The sequence below is a fragment of the Acanthopagrus latus genome, chromosome 19 (assembly GCF_904848185.1).
Source record: "Acanthopagrus latus isolate v.2019 chromosome 19, fAcaLat1.1, whole genome shotgun sequence".
In the NCBI taxonomy this organism is placed as follows: Eukaryota; Metazoa; Chordata; class Actinopteri; order Spariformes; family Sparidae; genus Acanthopagrus; species Acanthopagrus latus.
This window is the reverse complement of record NC_051057.1, coordinates 17781659-17805206: the sequence shown is the minus strand read 5'-3', so window position 1 is coordinate 17805206 and position 23548 is coordinate 17781659. Positions and strand designations below refer to the sequence as shown.

Here is a 23548-nt window from a genome sequence, read left to right as displayed (position 1 = left end):
ATGCAGAAATGTAGATAATTTTTCATTTTATGTGCAGGGCTTTCAAGGAACTTAAAGATTTGTGCTTTTACCCCAGTACAATGCGGAGGGGATGGAGTTTTATCTGTGGTGCTCAAATCTTCAAAAATGACATTTGGAAAGCTCAACAGCAACATTTCTTTGTAGAAATAAGGTCCTAGTTACTCTGGATAATCCTCAGTCTTTGCTGTGAACGGTTTTATTGGAAGCGGTTTTCTGAAGAAAGAATAGTCTAGGAAATTGCCCGGAGCATTGTTTCTGGAAGGCTGCATTGCTGTTGATTTTTTTTTTTCCCCCTACATACCAATTTTAGTGCTTTCAACAGAACAAAACAAAAACTTTGCACTCATCTTCATTGTGTTAGGGTGACAAGCAGACTTCTTGGGCCTCAGACTTAAGCACATACAAGTGGAACTACCTGCATGATACTACTGGAGGGAAAGACCACTTGAGTTCTGCTGATATAGGTGTACAAAATCTGTCAGTGGAAGCCACAGCAGAATAAAACATGAAACATATGGCAAGGAGTCTGTCTGTCCATCAGTTGTCAGTCTATGGTCTGTTATTTCCATATCTTTGAGAACCGTTAATCCTATCTACCTCACACTTGGCTGAAGATCTCTCACACGTGATCTCTTGGGGAAGCAGACTTAAACACAATGGAGATTAGCATGGTTCAACAACTGGCTGTTCTAAGGTGTTGCAGTGGGGGAAAAAAACAAGGTTAAACTAGTCTGGGTGAGTAGGGGTCAACATGGATTTTCTATTCTTCAACAACACCTGGAGGTGAGATATTAAGTTTCCGCAAATAGTAGAATGCTAACTAATTTAAACCTCAAGGGCTTAAACGTTCACCACTGTTTGGCAGCAGCACCAGCTGCTCCAGGAAGTCTGTCTCATTGGTTGCTGTTGTTGTCAGATGTAATCATCCTGATTTAAATTGTAGGCCTATATAGCAAACATGTTTGATATTACCCAACATATAATACATGGTGGATAATTTACTTGTAGAATATTTACATTTGGAATATTTTTGTTGTTTGTCACACACAAAAGACTTTATATGACTCTGAAATGCACAATTTACAACTAACATTGCCTTGGGTGTCTCTGGAGGAGATCATTTGACAAGGATATTTGACAGGGAACACTCCTTGAATATTCAGTGAAACACTTTCCATAAAGCCTTGCTTTGTCCAACCACAGGGTACGATGATCTATCAAACAAAACAATGTGGTGTAAAAACTAATTTGCAGCTTTTCTGTCTCAAAGACAAACAAAGTACTCTAAATCTCCCTCTAGTAGCAAACTCATCATGATTAAAGAGCTGCATGGATATTCTAATACTCCACCTTAGTCACTGAACACATCCACTGAGATTTTAAAGGCAAGCAGAGAGAACTGTTCATGGCCTGTGTTATCCGTCAGTGTGTTTATAGTATAGTTGGAATCTTTTCCCTGGACAGAAGAAGATGAGTTCTGCCTCTTTGCTCTCTTTGCAATTTTGGCCCATTGGGGACAGATGCCATCTATGTTCGTGGCATTGTACAAGATGTTCCCTTGCATAAGAGATTTCCCTGCTGATGTTGTCCTGTCATTTCCTTTCTTGTCCATAATATAATGTGGCGATGTGGTGTCCCACACAACATGTTCCATCTGAGAAGCCCGACATTGTCCCATGTCTCCACCCACCCACACAGCCAAGCTGTGATGTTCTTCAACACCTAAAGCTGTTTCACTGATGGTGCAAAGTAAAAAAAAAAAAAGAAAGAAAGAAAAAAAAGAGGCTTTTGCAGTCCTGCACCAGGTGTTATCTGAATATTTTAAGTGTAAACACATTCAAGACACATTTACTTGAACAATGACAAACCACAGAACAGCATCCAAAACAGAAGTCATGTGAACCTGTCAAACATCAAGTTGGAAAGGTCAATTTCTAACACTTGAAAATAGAAAGTCTGTGTTTTGTAATGAAAATGAACTTGGCCCAACACAACACTTTCAGCTTTTGGGTCAACACATCTTTAATACTTGACCAGACGTGTCATTTTGAGTTATGTTTATCCAATATTCACCTTTGTATGGTAACAGAGTACAGCTCCAAGAAAAATAACTTACAGACAGATCACAGGAACAGTATTATTTACAAAGTAGATAAGCATCTATAGTAATAATCTTGTCTTGTATCTAGGAATACAAACTTAACAACAAATGGAAGAACTTTTTCATCAATTTGTTTGCATCATGAATAATGTGAACATATTAAGATCATAAGCATGGGATTGTGTTGTTACACACTTTTCAGCAGTTTACTGGCAGGCTAGCTTATTCCTTAATTATTGTTTTGTTACTATTCTCACAGGTATAATAATGCATCTCAGGTTTTTATTTACTCTGCAGGTTTTGTTACATTAACTGTGAAAACGCTCCATTAAGACACTGTAACTGTGTTCTGCAAACACAGAAAAATAAAATCCAACTGGTAGTTTCCTTCAAGACAACACTCTCATTTCAGTGAAGGTTAAAAAAGAAAAACACATGGCAAGAGCAAGTGCTATGGGAGCAGAGCAGCTGCTGGTAAGTATTTATGTCAGAATGTATGTGTTTCTGCAGAATGCATTTATTTCTACAGTATGCAGGCAAACTGCTTCAGGCACTGCTGCTAATTAAAAGCTAGAGCCAGGTTAAAAATGTTTAAACCAGATCTCATAACAAATCCGAGCAGAAGCTTAAGAGACTGTGTAAATACCATCCAAAAATTGCTGCCAGTACTCACAAAAACATAAATACAGATACAAAATATCATAGAGCACTATACCAAATATCATGCTGTACAAAACTGAAGATAAGCTGTTATGCAGTCATATTCCGTTGTCAATTGGGCTGAAATTGCTTTACTAATTTCAATGAAGGCCGACTGTGCACTGGGAATTGTTTTTTTCTGCTCTCTGAGCCTCAAGATTAAGGGTGACATTTTAGTGTGTAATTTTTAATCTTTTCTACTATAGAAATATTAGTGCAGTTGCCGACATTAACTCTTCCAAACAATGGGTCTCTGCACCAGAGATTGTGTTTATCATTTTTGCGATCTTAATGCTTATCTTTGTGGTGTTAAAGATTAGGCCAGTAGTAACGTCCTTTATAAAACACTGGTTCTCACCTCTCACCATTTTTGTCTTTTTGGGGGCCCTATGCAAGATGCTGTTTGTGGGCCCCTATTTTGTCAAACTACGATGGACAGATTCCTAACTCTTTGGGGTTATCCACAAAGATGAAACAATCCATTACATTTTAAGAGGAAAACAGGCTAGAGTCATGAAAACCTCTCTCAAATTAAAATCAAACATCTTAAATTGACCCACTCTAGCAAGTGAAAGAAAATGATAATACAAGGTAAACAATGGGGATCCTCTATAGGTCAATAAATGAAACTGATGCAGTGTTCACATTGGACTGCTTCAGTAACGAGGGTCAGTACAAAGCTGGCTTTGCCTCGACACTGACCCTCGTAAAAGGATCAGTCCCACCCATACCGGACCCAGAGACTGCACCCGAGCCACAGGTAAATGTCACCACATTTTGATAGTATTTACAGTTGCCTATGAGTATGGTGAAGTCAGCTAGAGATTGGCTAACTAGTAAGCTCTGCTACGGTCCACTACGCAATGGCATTTGAAGCGAGGTTTAATATTAATAATATTACAATGGAGCTTGGTTATCACAGTAAAAAGTCTGGAAACGTGCAGACTTGAGACAGAGACGATGCGAACAGTGTCCAAGAGTTTGGAGAGCGTGTTGGAGACAAACACAGCTTTTGCTAGCTGTTAGCCATTAGCTACATGGTAGTAACTGTAACAACACATAGAACAAAATATTATTCAGACACACTAACCATTCTGAAATGTCCTGCTGGAGCCACAGAGTCTGTACTTCTTCAGGAGCCTCTAATTCTGGGCCTGATTCTGGGTCAAACTTTTCGTCTTATGGCATTCACATGTGACATGTTCATATTATTTTAGCCATTTCCTAAAGCAAAAGAGCTTTTTAAGCTAGCTAAAAGTTTAGCATTAAAGCTCCCCCTCCTCCCAACATCATGAAAAAATTCCTTACCTTTATCCTGTGAGCGTTTTTCTTCATCTAGTTTCTTTTTTCTGAACCAGATGAATGGGTTCGTTTTGATGCCTTGCTGTGAATGACCAGTACTGGCGGCTCAGTACAACTCGCCTCGCCTCTCCTCGCTTAGAAGTAATGGTCGGAAATAGCAACGCGGCGCAGTAGAGACCAGATCTGACCAGTCAGCGGGCATACATGTTGCTTTGGCTCACTTGGAACCTCAGCGGAAGCACTACAAATAAAAGAGCCAGGTACTTTTCACACCTCTTCCATAGGGTCACTCCTCAGATACTGAGGCCAGACTTGCAACTTGAGGGGGCCCCCTAGTGGTGCGGGGGTCCTATGCACCTGCATAGTCCGCATATAGCAAGAAACGGCCCAGGTTGTGATATGAGATCAGTGAGAGGTGCTTTGTTAATGTTCTCAGATATTTAAGTAGTCGATACAAAATATACCTCTGTTATGCATGTTTCCTGCACTTTATTGGTATTTCTGGATGCTTATCTCTCAAGTTTGTGTTGAAAATGTGTGGGACAAATAACTTCATGACAAATGGCTCGACTGACTGCAAAAAGTGCCAACAGTGTAAAGAGTATGCAGATTTTCAGCCAACTAAAAACTAATTATCTCAGCTTTAGACAGAGCTGAGGATGTAAAATGATTCAGTCAGAATGAAAACCAGCTTCCCTTAAACATTTTAACTTTGGAATTTTTCTACTTTCTGGCAGTTTGGCCTTTTGCCACTTTATAGCTATTCACCATTTGAGTGATGTCGTAGTCAGTGTGTGATAAAGTGACACTAAGTCGAGACTTTTTCAAACATTGTTTCATCTCATGGTTTCTGCACTTTGGCTTTTTAGTGGTACTTTGTATTCCTCAGTTGGACAGATATTGTGATGTATTGTTAGATAATTGTCTTGCTATATATCAATTGTGCAGAAACGCTGTCTCATGGTACTATCGTCATCATGGGCACGGAGTCACACTTACTTAATCTAAATTGTGAAGATCTTGGCAATCTGGTCATAAAAATGACATCCTGGAAAAAACATGCATCGTACAATAAACAGCTGGGGGGAAAGAGTGATTAACCTCTGGGCCACGAACAGTGCCATGGCCCCAATAAGGTTTTCCTGTATGTATAGGTATACTGTATATAAGTCATTGATTGTTGTAATTAATAATAAACATTACTATCTGATGAACTGATTGATGCTTGTGTAGTGCACCATACAGTTTAGCAACTCTTTTAGTCACTTGGATTTTTTTGGCTAGTTGCTTATTCACACTGACATTTTTGTTTCCTAAAATGAAATATATAATACATCAAGAAACTATATTTCTACAAAAAGCAATTAAACATCATTATTTAATTGTGTGAGTCAGAATGAGAAGGCTTTTGGATGAGAGCTTGTTTTCAAGAACCTAAATTAAGTCAGCTTAAATGAGATTTAAAGGTTAGTTATTTCAAAGTATGTAAAAAAAGGTTAATTTTTTCCCATACTTTGGGATTGGATTTGTTGTTGTACGAAAAATTGTGGATAATTTACCCACAATAATTTTACTTTCATTTAATTACAAAAGAAGATAAAAGGCAAAAAGCTACAAATCATAATTTTCCCTCTGGAATTTTGAAATCTGAAGCCCAGTCATGTTCGATAAATGTGTAATGAGGCCTTTAACCATAATAAATTCATATGTCGTTAAAGTGTGATCAAACATGTCATGAGCCTTTTATTAATGTGCTATGCAAATTATAGACAAAGAAATACATAGCCTTGCACTGGTGATTGACACACTGAAGTTATTACACATGATCCGCTCTAGCTGATATGGTTCCAACACACTATATGTATATGTGTATCTACTGTGGTTGGCAGAAACTACTGTTCAAAACATCACTGGCTTTCTTTTCAGCTCTTGATATTTGTGATGAAGCGGTGGGTGTGATAGAAAATCTCTCTCATCCTTTCCCCCCCCCAGTTAAAATGGAAACCAGACGGGGAGGAAAAGAGAGTGGCGGGCCACAGCAGCTTCCATCACTTATCCACCACTCATGCAAGATTGAAAGGCCTCTGCAAGCTTGGAGGACTGCATCATTTATACCAGGCTCCTTCAAAAATCAAGAGGCAAGCAGCAGCTACAGTTAATATTGACAAAGCATTGACTTAAAAATAATAATAAAAAGCAGAGGAATGTCTAAATAAAGTACAAGTTGATTCTCTCTTGGGTAAAGCTTAGACTTTTGTCTTTTTCCTTTTCCTCTGCTCCTGCACTAATCTTTTAGATGGATTCTGCTAAATTGTTATAGTCTCCCACGGAACATAAATGGAGAGCATCCAGGGATTTGGAGCTACTATTAGAGAGGCAAAATGATCCATCAAAGCAGCTGCTAAGGAAGGAACTGGGAAATAAGGATGATGTGAGAGAAAGAGCTATTTTTGTAGGGATGCCATGTGGCAGTTTTTCTCTTCTTTTCTATTCCCTTGCTTTCTTCATTCTCCTGTGCTGGCAACACCAATGTGGTGAGCTAATCTGTATTCTCTTGCCCCATGTGTGCTCCATACATTTGGTCTTCATCAAACTTGCATTCCATAAGCACACATTAAGCTTAGGCCGTCCGACCGCTGACATGACCGCCGCCTCAGCAGAGGCAGCATCTGCCTCATCAGGCCTACACTTCAGTCTCACAGATGGACGATCGCAGCTAGAGGCCGTCTTCCTCTCTCCGCCTCTCCCGCTTCTTGTCCGTATCAACAGCTTCAGGTTAACATGGAGGGTTTCTGCTCATCAGTCAGAGCCCAAGGGTGTATGATGTGTTGAATCTGCATTAGATGCCTGGCAGGTGTTGAGAGAAAGAGTTGAGGGAGTGGTGGGAGGTAGAGGATGGGGGTCAGCACACTGATTAATGACGGAAAGCAGCAGAGCACCACATTCTCCATTTCCTCCGCCTACATAACCCTCGGAAAGAGCTATATCCAGCACCTCATCCAGTTGTGTTGTCGATGTCAAATCCCAGCAGCAAGATTCAAATCACTTAACTCAGCCTTTGTTTTGGAAGCTATTTTTTTTCTCTTCATTGGTCCCGGGGATGGAAAGCTTGCACCCGTCAGTCACAGCTGCAGCTGGGTTTTGATGCCTTTAAAAGTGTGACATCGTGCTGTGATATGAGACAGGAGCCTGGGCTCAGACTGTGGCTGTTCGCCCGCTGGGTTTTCAATGGGAAATGGAAACCATTGCAGTGTTTACCGTTTAGTTTTTGCAGCCTTTTCTCACACTAAACAAACCCCACAACCGAAACAACAGTGGAAAAGGGGAAACATCAACAGAGTCTGATCTCGGGAGAGCAAGAATCATGAATCAATACTGATTTACTGCATTTCAAGTCATACAAGTCCCTGTCTAAAGCCACGTAATCTGGCACAATAAAAGGTCATGTAGACTCAAAAAATACTGGAGCTGAATTCAGCTTGAGGTTTGGTTACTGGGAATACTGATCTGGAATAAAGATGGCAAAACTGAACACAAATATTACATCTTTTATAACATGGTCTCTGTCACCAAAGCTGTCATTACATTAATTAATATCTTCTAGCCAAGGTAAGATGTAATTGAATGATTTTTAACCATACATTTCCATGATTTTTCCATGCCTATGAGGCAAAATGTCATGATCATACACCCCCTGAGACCTTTGAGTATATCTGAACAATGAGAATCAGTTGTCTGTTCAAGCAACTTAGTATGACCAATGTTTATCGATAGGCGACAACTTCTGTGCAATGGTAAAACACGTCATTTTGGCAACAGTCATATTTGTCAATTTGGGGTTCATCAGCAACCTATTAGGTGTTTAGGTATGAGGATGTGGTAAAAATCCATGACATGAGTATAGTATCTCAACTAAAATGAATGACCAGCTATGTGTTTTTTTACAAAGACAGGCAGCAGTGTCAGAGTGAAATTCTCTTTTGAAAAACTTTGTACCAAAGACATTTTAACTTAAAACTTTTCTCATCATTCCATTTCTGAAAGCCTCTCCATCCATATTATTTTCAATCTTCAGCAGAGATTCTTTATTTTCTTTTGCAGTTCAGCTGATACTGTTGGTTTTGGTGATGAGGGGCTGTTTCCTTGTAGCTTCTGCTTTCTCAGCATATTCATCTCCTGATTTCTCAAGGGCATAAATATCAGCGTCCATGCTAGCCCTCTTCTTTTTCAAGCTCATCTTTGAGGGCATTCCTCTACAAGTCAACAGCCAAGTCAACAGCTTGTTGCTCTTTCTTTTTTTCTCTATTCAGATAGACATGGTACTTCTGCTGAAGGAGGCCTTCAGCCATGAAATCAGCAACTATTCTGTATTCTTTACCTCGGTCATGCCCTCAACAGACCCGACGTGGTCAACAAACAGCGTCTGAGCCACCAGAGACCTTCCTCTCCTGATTCTCCACAGTCAATTCTTTGTTAATGGAAAATCCTCTCTCTCCACACTGACCTGTCCATGAGACATGACAAATAGAATCATCCACTACATCCCACACTCTGGAAAATGCTTCTGACTAATTTGTGAGGCTCTGAAGTCTTTTTCAGCAACTTCTCCAGGAGTGTGATCATGAGTATCTCACAGTCCATCTCAATCTCTAGTCTCTGCCTCGCTGAAATGTTTTTGAAGGAACCGAGTTGGATCAGGGTAGCTTCTGCTGTGGATCCAATATCAATCTGATAACTGTCCTGCTGAAAAAGCACATGGAGGTGCTTCAGAGCAGATGTGGCATTTTCCTTCACAAATCATCCCACAAGCCCTGTAAACAATGAAGGCATTGTATGTTTCAGTTTTATCACCTTTAGTTAGCAAATTAGCGATTGTGTCTCTCTGTTACTTGAGTTAAACACATTAGATAAGTGAATGTTACACATTCATAGCTTAGGTGATACAAACTGGTAATTCAAAAAACATACATACATACATACATAATGCCTAATGTAAGATACTACATATATCGTGTTTATTGCTGTATTGTAGCTAGTAAAATGACAAAAGGTTTTACCAACGCACACAAGCTTCAACTCACAGCAGAATTTGGCATAAACCAACTCAACACACAGTGACTCATCTGCCCAAATATTGTTTAACCAATATATTTTTCTCAGTTGATCTCAACTGAACCACATACTGTGTATAATGTCTATGATACAGGTGTTTTTGAAGCAAAGGAATATGACTTTAACGTAAGTTTCTGGGTTGATTACTTTTTCTAAAACCTCTCCAGGCCTAATTTTTTAATTACATGGATTTTTCCAGGTTTTTCATGGCCTCATAAACCCTGTTCAAAACAAACAACAAAAGAAACAAAATCATACAGTAAATTCTCCTTGCCCTCCCCAATTTTGTTAGCGTGAGGTTGGTTTAAGCCTCCTTGGGGTCCTGTCCTTCATTGCTGTGCCATTCTGCGATAAGACCGATGATAACATCTGGCCACGCGATCAAGAATCAAAGCGAGGAAGCCCGCCAGGTGGAGTGAAAAAAGACTGATAAAATCAGACAGAATATTTGAGAAAAACTGCTTTCAAGCTTCCCCACTGCTCTTATCACACATGTCTGTAATATCCCGTGGATTTAATTAATCACTCATACAGCGCTTCCAATTCTATGGTAAAAGTACCTGTTTTTCTGACAAAGTGTAATGTTAGGCGTTTAAGGATGTCAATCAGTCTTCATCTTTACAGAGTTTCCTGGGCACAGCACAAGGTTTTCCATCATAACTGTGAGGCCTTTTTATGCAATGACAGTGAGGGAAAAAGACATACATTATACATAAAACAAGCTAAGTGAGATGTGTCGCTGTATAATTTACATCTCATTGTCATACATACAGCCAAGTGGTTTAATTACTCTGTCAAACAATTGGAAAACCCTCGATGGGAGTTAGAACAGGGCTCTGACAGCCTCTGCGCCTTGACCTTAGGTCCCCGCTCTTAGACACTCCATGGGTACCGATGCAGAAGCTGACGGAGCTCAAAATAAACCTGTCTCAGACTCAGTTACAAGAAAGTTCTCTCATTTATTTTTCCTCCACACAACCAAGAGTGGCTTATCATCCAGGCTTCATGTGGGAATTATCTGTGATTGATTGCTGCAGCCTAGATTTTCAAGGACTCACCAGAAGGATGCATGAGGGGACAGGTATGCTTAGCTGACCTCCCAGGCCGTTGATTAATGCTGTGTACTGCTGATTTGTACCGCTCTGCCGGAGACCACTGAGAGAGGTTGTGGAACACACGGTCCTCTCCTCTTTGATAAAAACAGAGCAGGAGAAAATACACTCCAACTCCTCCTCTCGGAAGCAGTGGAGGAGTGATTTAGATGGTAGAAACACTGCAAGCAATCCACCCCAGTGCTCTGACAATCTATACTGCTCCTACCACCGCTGCTTCCAATAAGTGGCCAAGACACTGCCCAGAGGCTAACTACCGTAGCAAAAGTGGATGAAGCAGGGCTTGCTGACCGACATGAACCAAAAAATGAGAAAAGCTGGGAAACTTTTGTGTAAACACAACAAAATGTTTTTAATAGGCACCTCCAGGGGGGTTTAGCTTCACATCTCTCCTAGGTTCCACTGGATAAAGAGGCCCATACTTAAAATCAAATCCAGGCACCTTAAGTAATAAGCTAGTGAATGGAAACAGCCTGGGAACATGTGGACAGGGCGAGGCAAGCGATCCATTTCATGTGTTTATACTCAAGGCCGGGGAGCGAGACAGGTCTGCGCTGTCTTTCCCCAGGCTAAGGGTTTTTGTTTGACACAGATCGGCTCAACTTTGTTTACCGTTTCCTTGAATTTCCTTTTGAGTTTCCTCTCTGCACAGCTGCGGGGCTAAACATGTGTTTGTGTTGCAGAGCTTGGTGTGATGCTGGAGGTCCCTTGGTTCAGATGTTGAGGCTTTTGACTGATGGACAGGTTCCCTTCTGGCCATGGTATCCTGCCTTTCAGCCAGCTAACACTCACTCGTGGAGCATCAGAGGAGAGTCTGGAAAAGCTCAACAGGAAAGGCTGAAAACTGAGGGGAATTGCTTTGATTTTGTTGGAAGTCTTTTCTTTTTTATTTCCTTAGGTTTCATATTGTCCATTCTAATAAGTGCAACACAACTGCAGAATTATCAGAAAAAACCCTGTTAATATTGCTGTATTTTAATTGTCATTGTGATATGAACATGCTCAATAAACATGCATTCGCACCATTTGACCAAACAGATGAAGTCCCAGTAAGCCGTCAGATACCCTCAGATTAATTGGTGTCATTTGGTACCCACTGCAATGTTAGCTACTAGCTAGGACAGAAGATCGCCCACGATGGATTGTAACTAAGTACATTAAACTTTAGTTATTAGTTACTTTGCAGATCGAGTAGCTCATCAATTAATTTTATTGCCAATCAATATACATACATGTAAATATATGTACACATTTATTTCTCAGTTTTCCCCACACATAGACTTTACTGGGGCAGGCAACCAGGGTATATATATTCTTTCCGTCAGTCCGAAAGAACAACACCAATTAACTAGTGGATTATTGGCCCCAGCACTTCCACTCCTGTCTACATCAAATCGCATGTACTTTGCAGAAAGAGAGATGCTCTCTGGTATAACATCCCTCCTGTAAATACACTGATTGTGATCCAACCTCTCCTAATTAATGTAGACCTTCTTATGCTGTACAAACTTGCACGTGCACATGGCTGACTAAATAACTATTCATATGGGTGTCCTTCACGTTTAGCAAAGTAAATTTCCCATATTTTTACTTTTATTCAAGTATGACCTTTTGGTACTTCACAGAGTTGTCAAATACGGTAGATTTCTCCCCATATTGTGTCGGCCTGGTAAATATATATGTTGCAATGTCTATATGAACAGTATGTCGCAGACTCAGAGATGCAGCCAAGTGACACTTTGATCAGCATCTTTTTTTTCTCATGTTAAACAACACAATTATACTATGCAAATAAAGTGTTTAAATTAAAATACAATCTTATGCGTATGCTTTTTCCTCGCCGTAGCAGATGAAGCAATTATCACCTTCTGATCTTTATTTTCACCTTCTCATCCACCTTCAAATTTAGTACATAAGTGGCAAGCAAAGAAAAACTTAGAGCACAGAGCATAACCCTGCAAATCTGTTTAAAAGAGCCACTCTGTTATGAGGCAATCTATGATAGAGCGTGGCAAAAGATGAGACAAATCGCTACAGGAGAGAGCACATCCCCTGGGTGCATGTAGGGGTGGCAGCCCAACTGGAACAGCGAACAGGGGTCAGGGAATCACTTGTGTGGGCATATGCAAACACAAGCGCATATTTAAAGCGCACAGCAAAGTAACAAATGGCCGATGAGAATGACAGATTAGAGGTGCAGATAGGATGAAATGGCATAGAAGGTGCAGAGGAGGGGGTGAGGCACCATCCATCCCGGTCTGCAGGTGATCCATCAGGACACGCAGGGGTCTGATAAAGGGCAACCCGGGAGATGTAGCAGGACACAAAACACTGTCCGCCAGATGTTGAACGCTATTCCTAGGACGGTTCACCTGGCAAGGGTGTGCGTGTCTCTGTGTGGGCGCACAAGAAGAAGAAGATATCGGAATATTTGAATGGTCGTGCATGTGAATTAGGCTGTGGGCGAGATGTGAGGGATCCAGCTGTGTGTATTGTCTGTGTGAGTGTATTTAAGCAAGAGGCACAGCATTACTTTGGGAATTCAAGCGTACTAAAGGTAGGTGTGAGAGATTTGGGTGTGTATTTGTGCGTTGTGCTTGTGTGTGCATGCACTCTGGAGAGAGCAAGCAATAGATGGATGCTTGTGTGTGAGACTGAGGTGGGGGTGATGCAGGAGCACAAGCGGCGTGTGGAAGAAAGAATCAGTAATACAGTGGGAATACATGGATATGTCTGTGTTAGCCTGCGAGTTACACCCTTGCGGTTCAAACGTGCTTGAGGTTATCGGCCTGTATTCAGAGCTCCAGTACACTTGCATCAACCAGCTTGGCAAATAGGCTCCACACATCCCCGCTCAGAGCCACGTAACAAAGGGTTAAAACAATATCCTCCCTGATAACTCGGTGCTGAATGGGAGTGAGATTTGCTCCGGTGATTATGCAGTCAGACACAGCAGCCACTTTGATGCGTGATCATACTGTTGATAGCTCGAGAGTGCACGGATAAAATGACAGTTTTGTATTCCCGTATACACCGCCCACCTACCGTCACCATTGACACTACACACACACACTCGCACGCACTCACTGATATATACACACTAATCCCCAGACTGTTTGGCCTACATGCTAGAATGAAATATGTGCTGAAAATTTCAATGTGGAGTTTTCTGGCTTTAAAATGGACCAAGGTTGCTCCATGTGCCTGAGGTCATACAGCCAGGATGAGATGCCTTCTGAGAAAATGTTTGTCAAACATCATTTTACATCTCCGGCTTTGGTGTGTTGCATGAAAAAAATAGCGGTGACCAGAGGCACTAAAACAGACCGACTGACCGACAGACGGACGTGGACAAAAAGACACACCAGTTCGATTCTACAATCTATTACTGCTGAGCAGAATGTAGAATGAAAATGCGCAATCACATCCAGCCTCTGCTTGAGCTCCAGGCTGCCCATGCAATATTTCTGAGTACACAGCTTCCGCTTGCATTGCATGTGTCATCACGAAGCAGGGAAGGCTCTGATGGCACACGACAGTGGCAGCAGGTGAGGTTAGCAACAGATGCTTTTCTGCAGCGTTTCTTTGTGAGCAGAGGTGCTTTTATCATATTAATATAGTCAAAAAGAAATACTGTTTTAAACGCAGCAAAAAGACACTCATTGAATTTTAGCTGGGTACAGCAGTGGAGCAAACTCATATCTTTTGACAGCATTAGGATCTTTGCACTAGATCTGGTTAATGGTGCCTCCAGATTGCAAAGGGCTGATTAATTGATTTGGCCCATTAGGAAAGGAGCATTAGAAGTGCTATTAATTTTGCAGCAGCAGCGCCCCTATGTGTGCTGCTGGAGAGCAGATGGCAATGAATGATGTATTTTGTTAGAACAGTAAATATTGACAGGTGCGCCCGGGCGCCTCCTCCAGCTCCCCGTAGACCATGCAAAGAAAGAGCATTCTAATTGGCTGTCTCCAGTGAGGAGACCTCTAGAAAGCAGATGCCTCCACCCAGTCTGGCCAAAAAAGGGCAAATGAGAGACTGAGCAGCTTCGAGTCTTGCGCTTTACCCTCTATTGTGAATTAATACTATGTGTGGAGGGGGTGTGTGTGGGGAGATGAGGGGGACAGTGGAGGAGGGTGAGCTGATTCTGAATCTGAACAGCTTTGGTTTGGCTTTGGGAGCACTCGATAATAGGTCCTCGCCTGGCTCCACTTTGCCTCCAGTCACAATGGCTCCACGTCATTTCAATCGGAAAGCCAAGAAAACTCATTTCTGAGCAGCCTTGACATCAATTGCACTCTCCCGCTCAGTGGAAATTTTAAATCGATTGCGGCACAGAGATCCCCCTCCCAGACTTTGTGAAATTTAGCCAATTTAAGACACAACACAGACACTGTAAAGTGACATGGAGAGACTTGAGAAAGGCACAATAAAGTTAAAAAATAAGTTGCAATCAGCTGATCTCTTTCTGTCTGAGCATCACATAGTACATTTTTAGTGCCTGCCTTTAAGAGGGAGGCACCAAAGGAAATATATCCTCAATTCTTTATGATGCATGTAACTACTCCACTGTGCACTGTACACAAGTCCACAATCCACCCGAGTACATGTCTTTGAGCACAGAAACATACGCAAACACAGCAAGATGTCATCAAAATATCGATTGCGGCTCCTTCTTGTTGAAAGGCTGCAGTGCTGCCATGTGAGGGAGGCATCAGTTACGATCCAGGAAGATGCCCCCCCGGGGGCTGAACACCATCAAGATGCTTAGGTTAACCCAAGTTAAGCAAAGTGGCAGGGAGCCACATCAATGAAGCTGTCCCCTGCAGGGATACAAAGTCAGGAGGGCAGCTTAGCAGACCATCGATGCTATGAGTCTAACTGCAGGCAGATGAATGGATTGGATGGACAGATTAACAATTAATCTACTAACAATATAGTGTCATTATTGATCATTTTTTAATGGAGTAACTGCACAAGTGTTTTGTCATATAAACTTACTAAAATGTCAGCCCATGGTAAAACATATTCACATGCACATCTTCAAATTTGGTTCCTTTGTGCCACAAACAGTCCAAAACTAATAACTAAATAAAAACTATATCAGATTGACAATGCTATAAAACGGAAGAAAAGTTGCAAATCCTCAAATTTGAGAAGCTATGAGCAGGATATGCTGGCACGTTTGCTTGATACATTTTTATAAAACAGAAATTTAGTTTTCAAATTTAATTATCTTTTTCTTGTTTTTCTGTCGTGCTATTATACTCAGGTAAACAGACAAATATTTAAGTATCATTGTGACTCAATTTACAACACGCTGCTTTTCCTCCCCATCACACGAAAGCACAAAAGGATACATCACACTCCTGTTTCCCTGTGTGACACAATACACCGCTCCTTTTAGTTACATGACAAAGATGACTGGTGTGTGATAAGAATGTGGTTTATCCAGGCAGCGGTTTTCCCTTCCAGAGAGATGCGTTGTTATTGTTGTTAGCCAACCAGTTATAGCCCCCAGGAGAAAACCACAGATGATGCTCAGATGAAGTGTCTTTCCTGGAACTGTGGGAATAATAGCTCTCCCTCATTCTATCTTCACTCCTATGCGTCCTCTGTTTTTTTCTCTGTATTTCTGTCTCTGAGAGCCAGCGGGCCACTGTACCTCCGATTCTACTCCTTCATCCATGAAGGCACGGGAAATTAGGTTATCCTCAGTCTGCGTGCACGTGCGGTTGTGTGTTTCTGTATGGTGGTGCTGGTTGATTGATGTGGGGGGGGTTCAGTAACATGTTCTTTTGTCTTACCTCCTTTGCTCTTTTAATCTCTTTTAGTTTACTGTGTCTTGGTTGACCTTTCCGTCTTTTCTCTTTTCTCTCTTGGCCTATAGCTTAACCGTTGCCTGCTGCGTTATTGAACTCTACAGGGCTTTCACAGGAGCATGGTGGTATGTGATTCTGTTGTACAGCTCTTGGTAAAGTAATTCTGAAAGGTGCTATACAAAACAGTTTCATTGCTACAAGAGATGGACAGACTGGGCTACCCTCCCCTCAACGCAATGTAAAGTGGAAATCTGGGCTAAAGTTGACCTGTGACAAACTGCATTTAACAATAAAATAAAACATTGATATAAATCAAAACTTCTGCAATCATTTAACTTGCACACATCCATACAAACACTTAAATCTTAAGTGCTAATATTGACAGAAAGCTTCCTCTGCTGTTTGACAAAGCCGGGAGAATTCCTGTGCTTGTTCTTACACAGCCTTGCTCCAAGCAGAGAGGTGAGAAAAGAATAAAAGCAAACAAAATCAGAGTTCAGCTCTCCTGGATGGTGCATTCTGCGAAGCAAAATATTGTCTTAAATATTATACTTTCTAAGATGCACTCCAGCAATTGCTCTTTATTTTCTAATCTTCAAGACAAATGCATTCTGGGCATTTAAAAGGCACCCTGCAGCATTTTCTTCTTCTTCTTCTTCTTCTTCTTCTCCTTCTTCTCCTTCCTTTGCTGGTGTATTGTAATGCCTCTTGGCAAATTCATGCCACCAACTGTTCAGTGGAATAGTTTGACATGGACAGCCAGGATATGTTTGGCATGCCTTTGGACGTACAAATTCGCCCTTGTGCATATGCTAACAGAGCATGAGATACAAACGAAACATGCACCTGCTCAGCGTAACATTGTACGAGAGTGCTGCGAGTGGTCAGGAGACTGGTACCTTTAAGCACTCACTTGGTCCATTACATGACTGACAGGATTGTGCTTGGATTCGGTGTACCCAAGCATATTATGATGCCTGGTTGCATTCTGGCCCACCTGCCTAAACGCAATTTGGGCTCTCTGCTCATGTACTACACCACACACTTTCATTATTTAGCTGCATAAATGCAAATCAAAGCCCAGGCGCTCGAAGGCAGGACTTGTGGAGGACAAGGTAAATTGAGGTGAAGAGGAGGGAGAGGTGAGCCATTCTTCCAGTGTCCTTCTCTCAGCCTTATTACCCATGAAGAAAATGAACATAACTGATACATTATAAAGGGCTGAAAAACCATGGCTATCTCTAATACAGTCTTTTCCCTCAAACAAAAGGAGCGGAATAAGGTCTTTGTCAGCAGTTAGGGCATCTGTCTTCTTTCCCTCCTGCTCGCCTTGAGATAAAGGAATCAGCAAAGTAGCATAATGATTGTTAATGGGATCTTTATTAACCAAATTATTGTCTCGCTGATAATTGCTTTCTCAATGTCATGTAACAGTGTTTTACACTGCCATTGAATAAATGTTGGGCATTAGTGGAGTTTATTAACCAACATCAGTGTGGCTCTCCATCAACTCTTTGATTAGGGTAATCATATAGATTTTACTAGACTGAGTTATGCTGTAAACACGCCACACGGTTCATTTCAGACCTGGGACTGAGGATAATTCACTCGCTTTGGGAGGCTTTGCACCGCAGAGCAACAGCATCCTTCCCATAATCTAATGAGAATTCAATCTTGTGCGTGTGAGCTTGTGCGTGCAAGAGTTTATGTGTGCACGTGCAAGGGTATATATTTGTGTGTGAGCATCAGCAAGCACAAGCATCCATCTATAATACCTTTGTGTTGCAGAGACAGAGATGAGCTTTGCTTCTTTTTAATTAGTGGCCCAGCAGACTTAACCCCACCTCATCATTCTGCCTGAACTAAGGCCCCTACAATTAATTGACTCCTCAGAGTTGTCATGGAACTTCATTTCCTCAGGACACTCCGAGTGTGCCTCTCCGAGTTCACAACACATTTTGCTTGCACAAATATTGAGTCTTTAGTAATGACATCTGGTGAAGTCCTGGAGGCCTTTGATGTTCCATTTTTCAATCTTCCCCACAGCCGTGAGATGTATTCATCCGTCTTAGGCTGACTATAAGCTTAACAACTCATCATAAAATGTACCTTTTTCCTCATTTTTATGCCCATTTCTCTTTTTCAACTCGTCACAGGTTTAATTGTTCTTTTGAACTGCCAGTAACTTGCATGGTGCCCTCAGTTGGTGACTCCATTACTGTTCCCATCCAACTGTCAAGAGGCTCAGAATAACAGTTTTGAAATGTCAGAAAAATAAAATGCAAATGAGGTGCATTTTCATTAGCTGGGTTGACGGGAACAGCCTTCCAGAGTATAAAACTAGCTAAAATAAAAAATGGATTGCGAAGAAAAATGTAACAAGTCTAAATGCTACATTAAATGGAACATTATATGAAAATTTGACATCTTTATCAATGACTTCCTTGCTGAAAGCAAACATAACTGCAATAGTTTTGAAAACCCTCTTCACAGTCTGCCATTCCCATACAATTACTCTGAATAATTAATCATAATGTACTGTTTGACACACAAAAAAAACACCTGCAATTGCTGATCAGCAATAAGAGTGACTTAGGAAATGCAAAACAAATAGTTTTGTGTGCTACGATTAGAAATGCCAGAGATGATATATGAGGTGCACCTGAGACAGGAAGGTACCATGGGATGCAGAATGCAAGCCATAGCAAATAGGTATGCTCCTGCCTTGGGCTACACTTATATATATAGACCTAGGTACTTACAATTCCCTAGTAAGGAGTAATAGTTCTCACTCTGCCAAGGAATTTGGAGCTCAAAATTCACAAGGGGATCTTCTGTATGAAAGAAAAAGGCTAAAGGATAAAATAAGGTTTTTTTCATGTGGGTATTGCTGGATAAATATTTTCAACTTACAGCTATGGCAGATGAATATAAACCTGACAGGAGCTTTGTGAATTAAACTTGGCCCAATTAGCTCATCCCCTTTGCCTTTTGCTTATAGGCTTCTCAGCTTACTATGGCCTGTAGCTATCGGTCCAGGCTACAAAATATACAAAAAATATGACCTGTGTAAACCTGTGTAAATTCGGAAAACTTGTATAAGGTAGTTGTATAAGGTATCATAAAAAATGACCTAGAAGTACTGTAAAGCCTTTAAAATAAAGGCTAATCTATGCTCAATGTTAGACATATACATGGATCGGTACAGACAGAGTCAATACTTTGAATGCAAGTTCGAGAGCAGCAAAGGAAAAGTGGAGGTGAATACAAGACCGATTTGACTCCGAGCGGCATCCCCTAGTGGTCGTATGAAGGTCAGATGCAGGCATGAGGGCAGAGATGGTTAAATGTTTTGAGACGGATCTATCCATTTATTTTCATAAATGAGCCTTAAGTCTAACTCTATTCTTAGGTGCAGGCAATCTGGTCAAACCTCTATTTAATCACAATTAGAGCCACGATACAAATCTTCTTTAACTTTTTGTCTCAAAAGTCGATTGAGGATGCAATCCATATTGATCACATCTAAATCTGTCAGAAAGCTCACCTTTAAATATTCAACATGTGAATGTATACTCATCAATAATCAATAATTGTTCATTGTACAGAAGAATACCCAGTGCAGTTGTGGAGATAACTGATTTGTTTTTAAATTGTTTTTGGATAAAAGATCAAGCCTTGGATACACAGGCAATATGAGTCATTGTTGCTTACAGTGCTTTGATAGATTCTTTAACAATAACAAATTATAGACTATAACAAGACTTGTCTATTTAGGCCCCAGTATGCAATTATCGTATATGCTACTTCCTAAACCAAAGGGGGTACAGTCTAATGAATGACACTCTAAACCAAACATGGCTTGGGGCTTTAATTCCTGCTAAATGGTGACCCAAACACCAGCAATACATTTGTTTTTGCAGGTATTGGCAGCTGCACCCTGTTATAAATGTCTCAGCAGAATTGTAGGCCATGTGCAACAGACGAATTAGTTACCTCTATTTAAGGTCTGCTGCCTATGCTCCCCCATTAAGCTTACACCCACAGATTTATAGGAGGAAGGAAGTATGTAGGCTGCTGTTGTGCAGTCTTGATCCTGCAATACTGAAACTGGAGCAGTGCCCTGTGAACTCAGCAGGAGAGCAGCATTTGTATTGAACCTCATCAGTCATACCTGGCTACACACAAACACAAACTGCTGCTCACCTACTGAGCATCATCTCCCTGGGATGATAATCTTTTCCCATAAACTCACCAGAATGACGATCTCTTTGTAGAATATAGCCATTTGACAGTCAGCACACCTGCAGCACCTGGGGACAGATCTCAGGATGCAGCTAAGGATGATGCAATAACCTCATTGACCTACAGGTTTATATAACAGGTGGGATTTCTGTAAGTTTTATGTTGAGCTGTCAAACATTGTTACAATCGTTTCCTCAGAGGAACAGCATAGAGGGTTTTGCCGAGTCAGTTGCTGTGATAATAGAAAAACATATTAGTCATTTTATTTTTCTGCACTTCACTTCAGAAGACTTCACCCATAGCTGAATATTTTGAACATTACTGCCAACTATTAGCATATATTCCTCCACAAACTCTGACATGATTTATTAGATCTTTTCGCATATTGTTTATATTTCTCCATGATGACTCAACGTTGAAACTTGAGTTCTTTTATCTTTAAAGACGGTTTTTAGTCTATTGGACCAAGTATCAGACATTTCATCAAACATATTCCAGGAAAGTCAAAGGTCAAACTGGGGACCGTTTATGTTTTTGGATGCAATGACAACTAGATACTTCGACGTATCTTTGAATGTTTCACAGTCCAGAGGATGCACTCAAAACCAGTATAGCACTGTCAGGAATACACCTGAGCCTCATCAGCAGCTGTGCTTGTTCGTCCAGATGCTAACATGACAAAACGTCATCTCGGCTCAAAGCCACATGGAAAAAAACAGAGCTGATAGGACTGCGTTCTCTTGCATTGTTGCACGTCTGGTGTGAGCTCTCCCCAGAGACTTGAAGAGAAAGACTTCTCTGCCTTTCCTGGACGTCACCTAAAGCTGCACTTTTAAAGGGCTTTTAGTCTAATTCGTTTTTCCCACCTCCACAACTACTTCTTCTCAAATTAATGGGCCCCTAAACGTCTATCAAGTGAACACATTTAGCAGCGCTTTACTGTGCTTCAATCACTGCCAATGCTTTCAAGCATTATAATTTTGCTGCTTTGCATCAGTTAGAAACATTCGCTCCATGCATTAACTGCATTACATTTTTAGCCAGTGCCTGGAAGACTTGCAAAAGCAAAAAAGGGAAAACTGGCTCAGAACACAGTCACTTACACAAACTTTATGATTATGTCTCTTATCCCATTTCACGCTCTAACATATGAGGCTTAGATTAGCAGTGAGGAATTGATGTCAATCGTTGCTACTCGATGCAATTGAAATGTATCTCTACACCACCAGTTATAACCCAAGGAAGATGAGAAATCGTCAAGGTTCAATACCAGTAAGAGCCGCCAGGTTTTTCTGCAGCTGAATAATCTTGTTTATTAAAAGCACTGTCACAGGTTCTTTGGATTGGCGGTGCAAGAAAACCAGCTTGAGGCACAAGCACAGCCATATTAACCACAAATGAAATAGGCCATCACAGCATGCAACAACTCAAAGATTTTAAAACTAGGTATTTTGTTGTTGTGATTTTTGCACAGTGGTCTAAACTGTGCAGCCATCTCTACCTTGCTACTTTCTCATCTCACCATTTTAGTAAAACAGCTGGATAAGAACAAAAACCTGGCAAGAACAAAAGCTGTTTGAGTCCATCTGCCTCCTCAAACATGCTATCACCTTCCAGATGAATGGAGGTTCAACTTGGGTCAGGCCAAACCTGCTCTGGAAATAACAAAAGCTGTTATGGAGGCACACGTCGTCTCCCTGCCTCCCAGGCAAATTTGATGCAGCCTGCACGTCGGGAGGGTGTGCGACCGGCTGTCGTCAAGGCCTACACACGCCATGTTTCTGCTTTTGTTAAGCTGTCATGTGAGGATGTCGCACATCAGCTCCTGCTTGTTTACGCCAGCATCAGCGCACGGACGTGCGGTGTGGTGATACAGCTGGTCTGGGATCGCTGACACAAACGCACACAGGCATGCATAAATACAGCTGCTTCCTATGCTCCTTCCTCTCAAACATGCTCATATGCAGAGATAAAACACCAGCAGTATCATATTCCAAGCTCATCCCACAACAAGGATAGGGGCAATCAGATACCCATCTTCACAGGCACACAAGCAAACACACACAGTGACAGTTTGGGAAAAGGCCCTGGGGTATCTCAGTATCCCAGAGACCAAACTTGGCCTGAACTATTCTCTCTCTCTTTCTCTCTGTTTCTGTCTGCCTTTTCTCTGTCCATCTCTGGCTGGTGAGGTGGCGTTCTGACTTGGAGGACAGAGAGCAGGGAGCAACTGCCAGGCTGGGAAAAGAAACAAAGCAGCAGCCCTGACAACCATAGAGCTCCTTTTTCCCTTTCAAACCAACTCCCACTCAACCACCAGTTTGCCAAGATCTAGGACAGGAGCAGAGGGGAAAAGTAATTGACCCCCCCAATTAGATTGATTAGACCATATTGAATATGATTAATTGAAAATACTAGAATAAGACACTCAAGACAGAGTCATCCATTCATGATGCCCTGGAGTCGTGCTACCTCTTAATCGCTCCCTGGGTGGAGTTCGAAATGTACCAAATAGATGAAGAAGTCAATGTTCATTTGGAGAAGGGCCAATAAAGCAGTCCTCACGCCTGAAAGCATATTTAGCATTGCATTTGACTTTTCATGAGAGCAAGAAATTTATCTGGTCAAGGCTGTGTCTAGAAGCAAGGTGTTCCCTCCATTTGTAAGACTGACTGAACAGATTCTTTTATTGATCTCGCCAAAAGCTTAGGGCAAACATTCAGATGATTTCTCCCACATTCAGAATCCCCCCGAGATCCATGCGTAAAGTCCTTTTCAAAATCAAAGTTTAAGCATCCGCGTTAAAGTCTTTAGAGCTGAGCTCGAGCTACAGCCAAGTGTAATTGTCTGGCTGCTTTTGTTTTGCAGTGTTAGCCATTTTATATGTAATTAGCTGTCAGGGATAGTGAAAGGGGGCTAATTCCCTTTCTATTTTTGCCTCCCTGAGTGGAAGCCATGCTCAAGTATGACACTGACAATAATTAAAACTCTGCCTCAATGACTCTCATGTGCAGTGTTACATTTGTTTTCACCCGTGTAATGTGTAATATGGCTGGGCATCACCCCCCACATTTCTCTGAGTAATTTGTTCCCCCTGAAGGGTTTGACCGCTTGACAACGCCGGGCCATGATAC

General features: G+C 41.4%; 1 long non-coding RNA gene across 4 annotated transcripts in view; it reads right to left on the bottom strand.

Moving 5' to 3' along the window:
* LOC119008330 overlaps positions 1–23548 on the bottom strand; it is a 270887-nt gene that overhangs the window by 238280 nt on the left and 9059 nt on the right. For 3 of the 4 annotated variants that reach the window (XR_005071391.1, XR_005071393.1, XR_005071394.1), the window contains exon 2: positions 8502–8627. The exons of the other annotated variant lie outside the window; for it this stretch is intronic. This is a non-coding gene — a long non-coding RNA (uncharacterized LOC119008330). The remainder of the gene's footprint in view (positions 1–8501; positions 8628–23548) is intronic. 4 annotated transcript variants of the gene reach the window in all.